Source organism: Hermetia illucens, chromosome 1 (genome assembly GCF_905115235.1).
Source record: "Hermetia illucens chromosome 1, iHerIll2.2.curated.20191125, whole genome shotgun sequence".
NCBI lineage: Eukaryota > Metazoa > Arthropoda > Insecta > Diptera > Stratiomyidae > Hermetia > Hermetia illucens.
In genome coordinates this window covers 39,840,454-39,857,992 of record NC_051849.1, presented here as the reverse complement: position 1 = coordinate 39,857,992, position 17,539 = coordinate 39,840,454, and the positions used below count along the sequence as shown (strand labels likewise).

Genomic DNA, 17,539 nt, shown 5'->3' with positions numbered 1-17,539 from the left:
ATTTCCTTCCTTAATCAACGTTGGTTTCGGAGGAGATCGCAGGATCGTCGAGCTTCTCCTAAATGGATCAAACACTAAGTCCTGCGGCATGTTCCGACCAAGTGCAGTCATCCCACTATGAGCTAATGAATGACCAGTTTGTGGGGCATCTTTCCGTGTATTTTGAACAGGCGTTCTCGGGAGTGATGTACTCCTTTTAAGTGCGTTTTTTTCCTGGCTACTTCGATGCAACGGTGGCCAAGTAATCCACCATCGAGGCACTGGAGGCGAGGGGTATCGACGGTCGGGAGCCTGCTTGCCCACTCTAGCTAGCAGCGATTGACATCAAATTTGGTGGAAAAGTGGGAACTGTGAACGCTCACGCATACGGTGGGGTCGAAAGTGATCATTTATTTAACGGGCCCACTCTCAGAAACTGCCTAACCGAAAAATCTGAAAAAAATCAAGAGACTGCCACTTTATGGTGGCTAAGCTTCGAAATACCTTCCATACCGATATCCCTTCAAATAAAGTTAATATAAGTACAGGGTGCGTACGATATTTGAGGACAACTTGAAAGTAAAACTAATTAGCTTTTAATTTGCACATGAATGAATAAAACTTGACGGTTTTTTTACACAACATTAACTTATTATATATCGAAATAATCATTAAATAGAATTTCCATTAGCTGCAATAACCTCCTCGATCAAATGCTCCTTGTTCACATTGATCAAAACGGTAATAATTGCAGCCTTCAGAGAAGAAATAGTGTTATGAGAATGTTTGTTGGTTTCACGCTCAACTACGCCCCATACGTAATAATCCAGAGGATTAAGGCCTGGGGAGCTAGGCGGCCATAAGTTCAGTGTTATGTGGTCATGGGAATTTTCAGCCATCCAATCTTGTGTCGCCATCGCTTTGTTTGTAGGAGCAGTGTCTTGTTTCACTACTGTCTCTAGAACCTCGATGTTTGCAGCAGAATTCACTCCAAGTCCTTGAGTGAAGAAGTGAGGTGGCATGACATGCCCTTTGTTGCTCACAACACCCAAAACCATAACATTAGCTGGAAACTTCGTGCGCATGACAATAGGAACCTCTATACGATCGTAACAGAGCCATCTGTCTTTTCTACGGTTGGCCTTTTGGTCTGGGTCAAAAAAATTTTTCATCAGAAAAAAACCATAACATCTCAGGCGCTTCAGGGTGTTTAATTTTGTTTAGAAGGCGTTTTGATCGAATAACTCGCTGTTCCCGTATTTGCTTCGACATAAATTGTCGTCTGCGCAAAACGTAGGATTTATACCGGAGATCTTCTTAGACAAGTCGACGGATAAGACGGTTAGAAACATTGAGGTTCCTCGCAAGGGCCCTCATTGATTTTGAAGGGTCCTCGTCAATGATCATTTGCACTTTGAATAAATTCTGCAAATCGGACAGTGTCAGAAAGTATCACCGCCTGATGCTTCCAATTCACGGCGAACCTTATGAACGAATGAACGGGCGTACTTAACAAAATAAGAGATTTCTAAATCGGTGTGATTTGCACATATAGCGACGATAACCCCATGTTTCTTCATTTCTTGAGCTAAGTTGTAATCCTCCATGTCTTATCTGCAAAAGAGCAAAAAGAAAAATCATGATTTCGGGAAATTATAGCGACATATATTCATGTCCTTAACTACCGTACGCACCCTGCATATTACTATAATTTTCAGTAATTGGCTGTAGAACCTCCTTTAAGGTCATCCTAGCTCCACGGAATTTTGCAGCAATGTAGGCTATAATACAGGACTTGATCTTACTAAGTTTGGTGGAAATCACTTCATTACTAACAGAGTTATAATATGTCAAATTTGTCACTTTTTTGGAAATTCAAGATTTTGAATGTCAACAACACCCGAAAGTAAATATTCTCACATAATATATACGTATATTACGTGTTATGTACTAATGGGACAAATTTACACCCAAATAACTTTATAAAAGAAATACACAAAACCTTTCATACCTGAAGCGTGCAGCTTCCGGTTTCCCGACTTGTTTTGCGTAGCAGAAGGACCAATTGCTGATTTCCGATTCCAGTTCAGTTTAATTTCGATAAATTGTATTGAGAACGCCTACGTGGGATAAATATCTGGTATCTAGATACTGACAGTTCCACAGAGGTGGGAAATATGCTAAATCGAAGCACTAGTGACGAAGGAAGAAACGCTGGAATGATTGAAGGTCTTTAGATTGATTTTTGATTATTGGAAGAAACCCACATTGGGCGCCAATTGTCTAAAGCCCCACATTGGGCGCCTCAATTAAAAAGTTCATTTCGTCCTGCAACAGTCATTTTAGTCAAATAAAAGTGAAATTTTCCAATAGAAAAGTACATTTTCCAATTTCGATACTTCTCGAGTATCGATAGTGCCTTTACCTCCCTTGGTGTATCTGTATCTGAACCGACGAGACGGTGACGCATTTCTATCTGTCTCGCATGTTGCTCGCTAATGCCCGGTATCACATGTGGGATATGTGTTGCGTCCGTCCGTTGTGCATCATCTCATGTGGATGCTGACTATGATGTGTCGGTACCAAGGCTGCGGCTGATGATGAGCCCGTCCCCGAGGTGGCTTCCTCTGGTTCTGGCCCGATCCGCTGCTGCCTGGCTGCCTGGCCGCCTGCTGGTGGGCTTTCTCTGCAAGAATGTCCCAAGAAATCCAGAACCGATTTCTGCGAGTTCTGCTCGAAATCGGACGGGCCCGGCGTGTGCACTGCAGTCGCGCCGCCTCGCACAGTATCTTGGCTATCGGAAATCGGACGAGCGGTTACTTTTCGCTGTGTCGTTATCGTCGTAATCTTATAGATTGCGCATGATCTGGCTCGGTGTCGGCACTGAGCTGAGCTTGTGTCCCTCCATCGTCGCGGGAGAGCTTCCACCCGAGTTGGGGCTAGTCGTGTTAGTAAGTGTTGGTCGTGGCTTCTAGCGCAAGAAATCGACTTTCGGCCACATTCTTGGGCTGTTGCTGATACGGCGAAAACCGATAGCTAGTTGTGTATCTGCCACTCTACCGACTTTCACACACTCGCCGTATCTGTTCTAGCGGCTGCTATCTGTGGCGCGAGCTTGGCAAAGTCGCACGGGCTCTCGTTGGTGGTTGACGAAGTTTCGGGCTCCTCTGTGTTTACGTGAAATCGTAATTTCCGTCTTGACTTCGCCAAGGTGCTTCCGGCGTGTCCTTGATTTCTCGTCGGGCTACCGAGTCCTGCTGTTGCCGTCTTTGCCGGAAGGTAGGTACGTGAACTGAACCCCAACTGGTACCGCACACTCGGTGCGACTTAGGGTCTTCCGGCACCGCGGGTCCGTTGGCGCGTGCACTATACTCGGAGCGTTCCAGATCCCGGGTCCTGATTTCCGCCGTTGGAATCCCGCCAGGATACTTTCGCCAGTGCAGTTTCGCAGTTAACTTGTTTATTGTGATCTCGAATTTGCGGCTCGGGTGCGTGCAAGTGTGGCGATAAGCAGCCGCGTATGGGTGTTGGACGAGAACGAGCCGCTGGCGGGTCGTGTGTGATTGTTTTTCCACTTGTGGGGCGAATTGTCAGCGCCAATTAGCCGAGGGGGACGAGCGGAGTGTCGGGCGAAGCGGAGCCGGGCCGTGCATACGAGCGCGGAGTGGAGGTGACAGTGCGGCGCGTATGCAACACATACACTTGACTGCCTCCCAGGAAGCGGGGGCGCGATTCAAGGGGGCGGCCGCCAAACACAAACGCAACTTGCGAGTGCTCCGCGAATGAGGATGATATGCTAACGAATGGCAGTGATAACACACTTTGTTGACAGCCAACACATCCACCGAAAAATATATTGAGCCGCAATTTTATCGCATTATTTTCAATTTTTTTCTGGTTGTTTGCCGAAAGCTGTTATCATCACGGCCGCGCGGTTGGAGTGTGTTCGGGTGGTGTGCGTTCGCGGTTTGTGGTTTCGCGGTGCAAGTGCGGAAATCTACTCTAGTGGGACAACGAGCGGTACCAACGGAGATTTCGCAGTGCAAGATATCCGCCTAGAACAGATTGGATACTACGCGATGCGACTATCGGTGGTGATCATTATTGCTAGTAACAAAGGACAAGCAGTCGATTATGTCAACACTTATTGTAGTGAACCGCGGGTACGTACAGTTCCAGCCAATATCCATGCCTTATATGCAAATTAAGCACTTGCCCCGAAGATGCACATTTTCCATGCTTTAAGTGTGACCGTTAATTGCTTGATTCATTGCTGTTTAAAGTGAACTGCATTCTAGTTTGCGCGCTAGAGTATCTTAAGTGGAAGACGGTTCATGTTAATCAGCGATCAGTCGCTCCGAATAAGGGAGCAGTCGACCCCCAAAATGTTGCATGCGTTTTGTCCATTGAACATTCTTTCCTCTTTAACGAAATTGCAATCCTGTTAATCAGAACCCTTTACTGTTAAAGCACTGAACGCTCTTTCGAGAGCCGGCGGAATTATCTTTTTACTGTTTATGGAAATTACCAGCTTCAAAGTCTCTAGAGTGTCGCATATTATGCAGATTATGGTTTCGGTTTATCGGGTATTTCGCGATTTACATGAAGTGGGTGACTGGTGGCATCAGAACGAATTTCTCATAAAATGCTGTTATAGATGTCCATGTTTGAATTCCTGAAAAAAATCTTTAATAGGAAAAATGACCCAAATGGTGATTGTTGTCAATTAACACCGAAGCTTGAGTAGTTTGAATGAATAAAAGGTTAGTCTTTGAGATCTAGAGCTGCGAGTTCCAGACTAATAAAAACTGATTGCAGGTTCCTAGACTATTCAGTCTGAAAAGATGGTTTTCGAAGCTCTGATGAGAATTATGAACAACTTCGTTTCTTCACATTAGAATACAAGATAATGTGCTTGATTTGTATCTTATAGAAGCAGAAGATGAATGTGATTTCCCAAAAATGTCACTTTCGGTGGTATAAGGAAAACATTTTTATTCGAGTCTTGCCAAAAATGATGTAGCACTTTTGTTAGTTCTTCCGACAAGAGTACATAACCGACCGGTGCACCAGGCCCCGATCAGCAAGGGACCCTTTTGAAAACTCATTAAAGATTGCGTGGTATCTTTTAAATGCCGGTGTCGTTTGAAAACCTATGTTGTGAGTAAACCACTTCTTGGAAGATCTGCCCCCCGCTTGGGTATACTCGGTTGGGATTTTTGCAGAAGTTTCATGTGACAATTGAGTTTATTAGCGCCAATATTGTGAGGAAAGTTCTTGGGTTTGACGGTTGGGATGAAGTGCTCCAAATTAGCGGGTGTACTTCCTAATTTATTGAAAGAACATTAGATAAGCTGATCCATCGGGATGAATTTTGTAGCGGCGATCAATGTAAAACAGCCCCTTGTTCTGCAGTCTTCCATAGTAGATACCGGATTGTAGTTATAACATCGAGCAGTTTCCGAAGAAGTTCGTGAAGGTATGCTCAGGTGAGGAGGAAGTATCCAGTTACCTTGGATGAAAGAAGGTAAACGCGTCTAACTTTTTTGATAATAGGTTCAAATTGAATAAATTGGATCAATTTGTTGTGTATTGTCGAATTTATATATTTCATAGTCGTTTGTGCTCTTTCGAGCGGTCAGTTCTATTTTGTCATGTGGATTTCCTATGAAATGTCTATATCATTATCTTGGGTGACTCTTAAGACTGACTAGACGATTGCTGTGACAATATACAATTTCTTCGTGTATTATTATTTTTTCTGAATCCTTATGTAGGTCAGCTTTACAGAAATATTATTTAGAATTATGTTGGACGATTTGGAAGAACCCTGCATAGGTCAGCAATTTAGAGTTTAATGTTGGACATTTATATAAAGTTTTTGAAGTTTAAGTTTAAGACATGCCAGTTTCATAGAGAGCTGTTTCGAGTTTACATACATGTGTGCTTATTATTGCAGTGTTGTGACGAAATGTTGTAAAGAGGGTTAGCTCGTTACCAGCCAAACCTTATATTGACATAAAATAGAGGATGATCCTAGGGCCACCCCACTGAGGCACACATGGTCTGATGCTATGATTTTCATTGAGGTTGTACTTTTATTTAACTTGGAATACGCATTGGGTTAAGCGCGATATCAACAATCTGCGGAAACAAAACGTCTCGTCGTGATCGGTTTTGCCATTTGGTTCTATCAAATGCCTGATCTGGGTGCAATATCGAGGCTTTTAAATCCCCATCCAGCGTATCAAGCCACCGTTGTTTCGGCCTGCCTTTTGGTCGTTTACCATCGACTTCGATGTTCATACCAATCTTGGCAAGTGAATTCTCGTTAGCACGAATTGCGTGACCATACCATCGAAGACGCCTCTCTTGCAGTTTTTCCACGATCGGTGCAACCTCATAACGATTCGCGAATATCCTCATTTCGGATATCAAAACGTGTCACGCTACAAGTTCAACGCAACATAGTATATTTGATAATAAGACCGGCATACCAAACCTTATGCTGGGTCAAACTCGGTGAAAGATTCAGGTTATGCACTATATTCTCCTTTCAGCAGCAACACCTATTTCGGGTACGATGAACTTAATCTATCATGCAGTGGCAACGCGGAATGCATCAATTGCTCCTGAAAGTGTCCTTGAATTTTGGAAGTTATAACTACGCTAATATGAAAGAGAGAGCTGTACGTCATGTAGGACTTGATTGTTTTTGTCAACTATGGAGCAGTCGATTTATAAAAGTTATGGTACCTCAAAGTGCCTCTTTTTATGTCAGTATCGTAAAAGTTGGAATCTCAACCCTATCCCCGGAGCTAGGGGGTATGTAAGAGGAAGTGGAAAGTCCCTTCTTTTTCTTTTTTAGCCCAGTGGGAGGGAGTGGAGCAGGAAATGGGCGCCACTTTTTCAACCTATATACGGAATGGAGGGAAAGTATGGTATTACTTGTTTTTTAAAATATTCCAAAAAAAAACTACTGTATTGTTTCGTAGACTTACATGTTAAACAATATAATTTATTAGATTAATATTTGGTGTGTTGTCCTTTAATTTCGTAGCATTCATTTTTTCGTGTTAGAAAACTGTCACAGAGTCTGAAAATATGATCGCCATCTATTTAGTCCCACTCACTTCGAACCCGTTTAATAAGGTTCAATATTGCCTATACATTTTCAGCAGTATTAGGATCAGGTGAGTTGTCTGGCCAATCCGTTTAAAACTTTGAGAAGTACTGTTTTGCCTTCGCTGTGACAGTGAACTCCATCTTTTATAAGGGTTTGAGATAATCCTTTTCGATATTGCTGTCGGTTGTTGAAGTACTTCCCGTATACTGACAATATTTTGTATCCGTAGTACTCGCCATTGACCGTACAGTTTTCATCAATAATGATAAGTTTGGATTTTCCATATAAACTTATCACGTTGGCCACCATTATTTTAGGTCGTTAAACTGCCTGTATCGCATATTTTGCCGATTTAGTTTTGGAAAAAGTTCGATCCGGGATTCATCTGTAAAAAGTATGCAAGCTCGCTGTTTCCTGCTCCCGGTATATTCTAAGATGAAACCTTCGTTGATCAATCTCTTACAAAAATTTTTCCTATGTTCTTTTTGATTATAACTTTATAATTATTATAATATAATGTAGTCTTTGACGATAGTTTTGGAGGCTTTTTTTACCTTGACGCTGGAATTCAGGTGACTGGTTGAGCATTTTTGTTGCAGTCCTTGTTCCGACTCCAACTTTATCCTTCATCAGCATACTTATTTTTTTCTTGGAACGCTTGTGGTCTTCTAACTTTTTTCCGTCCTTTAATTTGTCCTGGAGCTCGCTGGGCCCACAAAAGGACCACCCCCCTGGAAACATTCTGCGGTCGGCTAATGGAAGCGGTCTTGTTGCGCTGTTGACACATATCTAGGGCATGCTGTGAGGCCTCTTTGACACGTGGTAGTAGAAAAAAAAATATTAACTTTTAAAAAAATTTCTGTAATCTATAAAAAAATCAAATTTTTCTGAGCACATTATTTTCCGGAAAAATATGATTTTCATAAAGCCGCCAGCACTACATTAATTCAGGAGTTACAGCTTTGATAATTTTCGAATTTGTCACTAATTTATTAAACTTCACTTTTGTATCAAAATTTTTTTAATTCCAGAATCAGGTTTCTGCATCATTGTAGACACAGTGGAACTGAAAATTGAGTACCTCCGTTGGGGGTCGCCCTTTTCTAGTTCAGTCGCCAGAAACTGAATGCATAGATTTACTTATCTGAGCTTTGAAAAAAATTATATACCCCAGATCAACAAAATACGGGTTTCCCAAATTAAGTAAGTTCGACTGAAAAATGATACTTTTTAAGCGGGGTGACTTGCGAATTCGCAGCGGGGTTAGAGAGGAGGCCCTTTTCTTTCCTTCTGAATAACTTCACCATTCCTTTTCGGAACGGACTAGAAAAATCAAATTTTTCTCTGATAATATACAAATAGGCTTTCTCTTCTCTTAACGCACAATAGCTTCTAAGGTAGGTTGACCTCCGCGATTTTTTAACGGAGTTGGAAAGAGAGCATTTTCCGCTTCCCACCTCTTTGAGGATTGTGTTTTTCAACGGGGTTAGAACGCACCTTCCGCCTTCTCCTATATACCCTTTCCACATATATCACTTAAGACGCTGGGTTGAAAATTAACGAAACCACTTTGAAGTGCCTTAGCTTTGTAAGAAGGGTCACTTGTTTTCATCAGGATTGCAGAGAAGGTACCTCCCCTTAGGTTTCCATATCATCCCTAGAAATTAGGTGATTACCTCCAAAAATTGAATTTTGCTCTTTTTCTGTTTGTGCTTTATCAGCGAAATCAACGTTATACTTGGCAATGAGTGAGGAGCCATTTCTCATCGCGTATTGTGTGGCAATGGGTAGCGTGACAATAAGATGGCGCCATTTCGTTTTCATTTCGGACGTGATCATAGCAAGCCACGCCATTAATAAAACGCAATAGCAACTACATAATCGCGAGGCGTCGTTCATTTTTTTAAGCCGCTGCTAGATACCCGAATTCATAGACTGCGGCAGGATGGGTGATGCTGCGCTAGATTTTGGACTTCAAGAGTTCGTCGATGCGATGGTCGCAAAGGATACCAATCTCATTTCACCCATCTAACCTTATTGAGTGAAAAAAAAATATCTCCGGAAAATTCGCAAGTGTAATTTGAAAGCACTGGCGAATTTTCCAGTATCATGGGTATATTCATCAGGGTTTTTTTTGTTAGTTTAAAAAAATCTCAAGATGTCAGAGACAGTCTTTTCCACTCGATGTGGCCTGAAGCAGTTGGCTGCAAGCTTAAAACTCCAATTGGAATCTGCGAATCAGTCGTAATTAAGTGAGTTCGATCTTAGTTGGGCGAAAAAATTTTTTGATCACTTATCACGACCTCTTCTATACATTGCGTATAGGAGTCGAGTGTACGCTATTTAGCGGCTGATTGTAGTTGTGTTGCTCACAACGGGTAGGCAATCTGTGGTAAATATACCTGTAGTGCTGGACGAAATAGTCAGTTGGAGTAATTTTTATCATAAATTGAAAGAAGTGGATGCGAGGAACAGTTTCTTATCTGAGTATTATCACCATCATCAACGGCGCAACAACCGGTATCCGGTCTAGCTCTGCCTTTATAAGGAATTCCAGACATCCCGGTTTTGCTCCGAGGTCCACCAATTCGATATTCCTAAAACCTGTCTGGCGTCCTGACCTACACCAGCGCTCCATCTCAGGCAGGGTCTGCCTCGTCTTCTTTTTCTACCAAAGACATTGCACTTGGAGTTTTCACTTCTATCGTTGTAGCTATTATCGGTTGTGATTTTCGACCCTAGATAGGAGAAATTATCAACGGTTTCAAAGTCGTAGTCTCCTATCTTTATTCTTCCCGTTTGACCAGTGTTTGATGTTGTTGGTTGGTTTGTTTGAGTATTATTGTATTCGGTAAATCAAACCCGACCACATATGATGCTACAAAATGTTAAGTGAACCTGGTGTACACGAAGGAAGTCGAAACAGTCATCGGCTTCAGATCACTTTTGGTAGTTACCTTTTTAGCTGAAAAGCCAAAGTAAGAAGCTGAGTTTACTTATAGTATTTAGTAAGTTCCTACTCCATCTCCGGCCTAGGAGTAACGGTTACTGGCGAGCAATGAATTAGTTGGTTCGGATCTAAAGTTTCCGTTGATTCATGAAGTGCTTAGCGCATAACGATTTGATGTTAGACTACACCAATTGAGAAGAAAGTCTCGTTTGGTCAAATCAAACCAATTTTTGAAAAGTTTGACACTTATTACGAGTCGATTTTTAGCTTCTTTCAAAGAAGAAGTGCCCAATGACAAAAACTGTTAGGCAAATGTTACTGTGACTGTTTTACCTGGCTTCAACAGCTTCAGATATATTACTACCTTTGTATCCTATTGAAAACCAAGTATTACTTCCAAATTATATTTTTTTAGAGTCTAAATATGATTCTTACTTTGATGATTACCTTAGTTCAACCTACTATTCTTAAGGTTGTCGTTATGTATCCATCCTATAAAAATTCCATGCAGAAACCATCTTCTGTTTTACCGTTGACCAAGCTGCTTACGAGTAGAAAATCTCCTGTCTCTATTTTATTCTAATCAATCTCAGGACTTACAGACAAGTTGGACAGCATTTAAAAATTCTACCTGTTCTTATTATGATTTACACTATTTGACGGTTTGATACAAGCTATGATCGAACAATGCCTCCAGATCCAAGTTTTCAATTGATTAGGGTAGTCCTAGTCATCTTCAAGGTTTAGTCGTTCATTTTGTTCAACAGAGCCTTGATCCGTCCCGGAAAGTCTATAAGGGCCTCATTTTTAGTAGAAAAAGAGAAAAAGAAGACGGACAGAACCTATTTCAGAAGAAGTCATCGTGTAGGCCAGGACTCCCAAACAACTACTGGGTGGCGCAAAACCAAAATGTCTGGAGTTCCTTACTAAGTCAGTCTTAGATCGGGTACGGGTTGTACCGCCGTTGATGATGAGAGGTTATCGATTATTAAGGGTCCAACCAGTGCTAGGATGTTGAAGAAAGTCTTTTTGTCTCAGCAGCGAAATTAGCTACTCTGGCTTTATTTCTAGCTATAATCGAGTTCAGGAATTTCTTAGCTTCCAATTCAAATTGCTTAATTTGTGTTATTTTTTCAATTGTTTCCGAATTCAATTTACGCATAAGTTGCGGAGTCTCAACTGTCTGTTCATCAAATGTCAATCGTGAGGATTCGCTAAGCTTTCTCTACTTTTTGGGCCAATCCATCGTTCAAAATGGAAGCTCTTCCACATCTCTGATTGTTATGAATATTCGTTCTGTTTTCATTAAAATCATGACAACACCTTCATTTGGTTCGTAAGTTCTTCACCTTTGGACAAACAAAATTCGGTCGTTGTTTTACTTTTATCGAGAAAAACGCATTTATTTGAAGGCAACATGAATGAATATGCAATGAATCCGTATTGCCCGTCGTTAGTCACTATTTTCTCCCATCTTTTTGGCAATTTGTGGATTCTGTTGCAGAGATTTGAAATCAAAAATGAATCAAGCCAATTTTTAACATCTTTTGCTGAAATGAAGGGTATTCCAGTCAAAGCTTTTTGCATAGATCGGAGCAAATGGTAGTCGGAAAGAACAAGGTCTGGGCAGATGACCCGGAGCTTCCCTTCCGCTATTTTGCAAATAGTAGTATATTCTGAAGGTTCTTCGCCTATAGGTTTCTTTGAACGGATCAATTGTCACCTGTAGAAGTCTTCCGTGGTCGATTGACCAGGCTTTAGAAGTTCATAATAGACCAGTCCCTTTTGATCCGACCAAATACATGATATTCTGCATATTCGACTCCGGCGTTGACGTTCCTGGTTCGCCGGGCTTTACATACGACCCTGGGCATTTTATGTTGTCGCACTGAACCTATTTTTCGTGTCCAGTTATGATTTGATGCAACAAAGACTCTTTTATACTGTCCAAGGAACAAACATTTCGAATATGGAAAATCATCGTTCTATATCCCCTGGTTTCAGCTTGCAGGAGACCAAATGTCTTTGTTTTTGTATGTATCCGGCGGCTTTGAGTCGTTTCGAAATTGTTGTTGTGGTTTTTACATTTGACACGAATCTCGGTCGATTAATGTTTCTAATTCTTCGTCTTCGGACTTTATAGCTTAATTCGGATGTTTCTTTCTTTCAACAATGAAGTTACCATGTCGAGACCATTTTCTTCAAAGTTTATTCGATGGTGTAGACTCACCATAAACTTCCACCAGCATTCGATTCGCTTCAGCTGTGCTTTTCTTCCAATTGAAACAGAAAATCAAAACTTCCGGCAAATGGTGCTTATTTGGAACATTTCCACGCAATAACACATAAACTTGTGCAAAATTCAAAGGTTTTTAAGCAATATTTGGTTGACAGATATTGGCATTTCACATGATAGACAAAAGTTAGCTGGCGCTGTCAACCATCTATAGCAACTAGAGCCATCTTTTTTAAACTGATCCAATTGAGCTGTATATCCGCGGCTCTAACGAATTTTAGCAGACCCAAATTTGACGACGCAGACCGCACCCCCAAATGCCTGTACGAAAGACAAAAGAGAAACCACCGGCGCACTTCGGAGCGGACGCTTGAAGCGCAGACCAAAATAAATAAAAAACTCACCAAGAGAGCAGAACTCCAACGATGAATTTTTAAAAAAGAATATCGTCGCCGCCTCTTGCGGCGGTTCTATAATGATAATGAATGTTAACGAAAAATTACAAAAAGAATAATGACTTAACCTATTTAATAATATAAGTTGTTGTTGATGAGGCGCTTGTTAATTATGTTGCTGCTGGTGGTGTTGTTGATAATACCTCGTTGTGGCCTTATTTGGGTCTTCTCTACGGCGGCTTGCACTGACAGCGGTTTTTTAAAGGTTGGGGCTCCTGAGCTTGCGATTGATTCTTGATGGCGGCTCCGGTTCCCTGAGTCGACGTCATCGTCAGTTTTCGCTTCTTAGAGGCCGGCGGGTCAACGGTCTAATGAATGATTTCAGCACTAGACATCGGGGGCACACGAGAATCAACCGAATTTTTCGCGTTTCTCCCGGCGAAGTAAACGGCATGAACCTTCCAGTCGACCTTGATACAGGGCGTCCTCGGCAGAATTCAACTACGGGGCGGTCACGTCCCCGAAATTAGCGCTGCGCCTGGTTCCTTCTGGGGCACGGTTTACGCCATCTTCGTAACGAGCGGCACACAAAAAAAAAAAGCCCGAAACTGGCCCTGTGACGATGTCGACTCTCGCTTAAGTCCTGGCTGCGCAAATTGCCGCACAAACCTGCCTTTTTTTCCTCGTTCCAATCAATCGGGCGAATTCTTCGGGGTGACCAATTTAAATGCCTTGAGTACATTGAATTATTTCTGACAAATACTCACTACTGATGCACGAAATTAGTTTGGATTTAAGGATTTTCAGATCTGCACGAATTTACCTCTAAAGAATGACAAATGAAATTTCTTTCTTGTATTTTGAATTATATTTCTGTTTTCTTAAAATGATAAGATTTCTTGTAATTCAACTGTAAAATTACACATAAATGAATGCGGCAAGTTTTGGCAAAAAACGCTAGCAACTCGTGAACGGTTGTCAACTTTAATTATTTTTTACCATTTTTTCTAATTAGATATCCAAGGCCTACTCCGCCACGGAGAGCACCGGTGATGGCATCTGCCAGTCGAATTAACAACATTCGAAATAAATTTCGAATGTTGTTAACCCTGCTGCGCCACAATATCATGAACGATGTGCAAGGGCTGAACGTAAAAAGCTTACATGTTTTATCTGATTCTTTTCGAGGACTTTGGATTCTGATATTTCGTTATCATTTGGCAACTTATGTTATCATATGTACTGACGCAACACCTGGTCAATTGATCTGAATTGATGAATATAGTCCTTCACATCATCTATTCTTAGATCCTAAATCTTCACAAAGTTGTCTTGTGATATTCCACTATGACTCTGTTCGCTATTAGCTGGAATTTTCTGAGATCTATCTGGAATGACAGAGAGGTTGGTTTCATCGCTTCAATTTGCAGAGACCAATAATGTGGTGGCAAAGGCTTATTTGAGGAAAGTAATAAAAGGGCTTTTCGCTGAGAGTTTCTACAATTCAAAGACCAGTGTTATTTACTACATGAAAAGCTACTGCGATCAGTAGTTATTAGTTCATTGGTTTATACATATAATTCCCTCTTCAATGGCCATTATTTCGGGGCTTAAGAATTTCAATCTGATCTAAAGATACTAACTTAGAGAACTTGATTAGGAACTGAACGTGTGAGTAATTATCAACTAACAGCTCTTCAAGATACTAACTGCAGAATCAATTAGTGAATTCTTCTAGCCAAACATCTATTGTTTAATATTATTTTCGGTTAGTATGTTTGCTCGCAGTTAAATCCCATTATATTCAACGTGATCTTTCGCAAGTTTCGCAGCTTTCTTCACATTCATTCGCTGTTTCTGGATCTCCCAACTCATTCCCACCGTAAAAGTCTTTTTTTTTGGAATTAATGATAAATCATTGTTTCCGTTATTTAGAATTTTTTACTGCCTAATATCGTTTCGATTGTCTTTAGGAGTATATTTTGCAGATCTACCGATTAATTTGATCACTATAAACTTAGATAATAGACGCATCCGATTTGCATGTTTAGGCGCTTTGCTTCTTGATGACATATGGAATTTAATCAGCACCTATTTCGCATATTACTCGATACAAAATTGATTTGGTGAAATTAGCAAAACCACCGTCATGTTTAATACCCTTTGATCCGGTGATAGTTTTGAACTTCATTTTGATGAGGGTAACATCATTATATACGAGTTGTAATTTGGTTTAGTGATTGACCTCCTAATAAAGCCTATTATAAGTCACTGATTAGTAGTCAGTGATTAGTATCTAGGTAACGGTGCGAACCTCTGAACCCGATTGTGAAATTTCTGGCGCCATCTTTTCGAGCCCTGGTCACTCTCATCTTTGTATTATGCTTGAAAAAGCTAGCAAAGTTATTATGAATTAAAGACAAGATATATTATGAAGGGTTTCGGTAGCCAATATTTCAAGAGATGAAATCGAAGGTTTCTCATTTTTGGACTGCCAAGTGGTTTGCTAAACAAATACCATATTTCGGAAATTAGCTTTTCCTTCTATGTATTTCGGGAATCAGTTCACTGAAGAAGAGAGCATCTGATCAGCGAATACTTCTTTCGTCACATATATATAATAGTAGGAAGCATCTCATATAATCATGTTTTTCTGAGAGTTGACTTCGACAATCGAGAGATACATGCCATTTCATTGATAGCAGAGGAATGTCTGCCACAAAAATGGAGGGGTCGCATCATTCGAATCTGTTCCGACAGCCGAGAGGCATTATCCGCACTAAATAGCAACGACATACCAAGCCAGTTGGTGTGGAGTTGTCATCAGGTGCCGCTGAAACTTGGTCGACTGAACGAAACATTCCTGATGTCGGTGTCAGGGCACTCCAACATCGCTGGTAACGAGAAGGCTGACAGACTGGCTCGCCGAAGGATTCACGCAAGCGAATGGAGAAATTTGGACTCTTGCCGGCAGGCGAAAATCCTTGTGAAAGAGTCTAGGGCCACTAGAGCGGTATTTTTGTTATCCCTTAAGAAGTGGGACATGAAAACCCTAGCAGGGTTTTTAACGGAACACCGCTCCTTAAACTACCATATGGAAAATATTGGGGTGATGGTTTCGGCTATGTTCAGCCAATGTGAGGAGGAGGAGGAGACGGCCCTGCACTTTTTATGCAGCTGCCTGGTATCCTCAGATCTCAGACGAAGACACCTTGGAAAGGTTTTCTTCAATGAAGAAACTCTACCTCTGGAGAATGTTCTCAGATTCGCTAAAGCCTGCGAAAACCGTAGACGGGAAGCCATTGAATAGACGATTTACGTGGATAGTACAATGGCCTGAATGCTTGGAGTTGCGGCTCCCCCCTACTAAAACTAACTAACTACTAGTGGAGCATTTGTTGACCTCAAGATGGAAATTCCTGGGATATCTGATTTATAAAGTCTCAGCTAGCAATTATAGGCCGATAGGTGGTTATGCATTAGTCTAAAGATCACGTGCCTCGGGTTGAAATTCTGATTACGTTCAGGGACGTTTCCGTTTAATTTTTAGTGTATCCTATATTACTACGGAAAGCTTAGCACTTGCATTTCATCAAATATGGTAATAGAACTTAATTTCATTTAAAACGAAGTAGAAAATGAAGATAAGAAACAACAGGTTGTGGGAATTTCCGAGGAGTTCCCTCCGATTAGATTTTGAATGATTCAAATTCAACAATTTCCTGAGAATTCCGAAAGAGAATAAAAAACTAGTGCCTTGAAAATTGTAAAGATAAAGCCTACACGTAATTTCTAATAAAAACGGGTATCTTAAGCCATTAACATTCACCTCTCCTTGAGAGCTGATTCATGTTTTAAGGAAGTGGGAAAAATAACATCCAAAAGGACTACAAAGTGTGGGGAAATAAATTTGAACTTTTACATTAGAATCGTCCTTATTCAAGAGAGTTTCAGAAGAAGTTTGAACAAGTATTACTTTTTGAATGATGAGGTTCAATGTAATTCAATAATGTCTGTTTTTGACGAATCATATTTCTTTTGGTGGCACGCAGTGGTTTTTGTGTATATTAACATAAGACAGAGAGAAAAGATATGATGAACAAGTTGAATAAAATATGCAAAACCCGTTTCGGCTTTGCTTTACCAGTTTTTTTATTTTTCGCAGATATGCATACTTCGCGCCGATTACTTATCATATTCTTCACTGCTTGGGTTCAAATGGGAAAATAAATCGAAAATTTTTCTATTTCTTCTCTCCTCTCTTAAATCCTCATTTACTCCTTTCCACTTATTATTTGATGGTTTCGCCAATAGAACGGATATTATAATTGTCCTGTAGACTGCGTCTCTTACCTTCCAACTGAAGTCTGTCGCTCCCTCTTTCCTTGCCACCTCTGCCTTCATTTGCTCTCCAAGATGAGTTTAAACATTCCCTTTATCCCTGTTTTTGCAACCTGTGCAAGAAATCCCGGACTTGACCATTTGGTCGATTGAGTTCTTGGTTGATCCCAGAAGAGTTTTGAGCTGGCTTTTCGTGTTGCTGAAAACGACTTCCACATGATGTTTCCACAGTTTTTGATTCAACGAAAGAAAGCTTACGTTAAATTCCAAAGCTCTTCTTTTGGGAGATTGATATATAGGCAGCTTGGGGAGCACTTGCCATTGTAGCGTCCTTTTCGTTTGTTAATCAAGCTGTTAACATATCTACTTAGTTTGGCGACATAAAAAATGTGGCGATAGATCTCCAAGCAGTTTGAGACTCCAGCAAGTGCCGTCCGACTCAAAATATTATTTTGCGCGATCGGTGTTCACAACTGGAAAATCTGGGGAGTTTTTGCTGCTCGGCAACCTTG

At 41.0% G+C, this 17,539-nt stretch overlaps 1 protein-coding gene across 20 annotated transcripts in view; it reads left to right on the top strand.

Moving 5' to 3' along the window:
• The window catches only part of LOC119646894 (myocyte-specific enhancer factor 2), a 204,751-nt gene that overhangs the window by 124,257 nt on the left and 62,955 nt on the right, over positions 1-17,539 (top strand). For 2 of the 20 annotated variants that reach the window (XM_038047540.1, XM_038047534.1), the window contains exon 1: positions 2,735-4,142. The exons of 17 other annotated variants lie outside the window; for them this stretch is intronic. The gene's annotated coding sequence lies outside the window, so the exon portion shown is untranslated. Of the gene's footprint in view, positions 1-2,734; positions 4,143-17,539 lie in introns of those variants that run through there. One more of the 20 variants, XM_038047552.1, reaches the window with a different exon arrangement.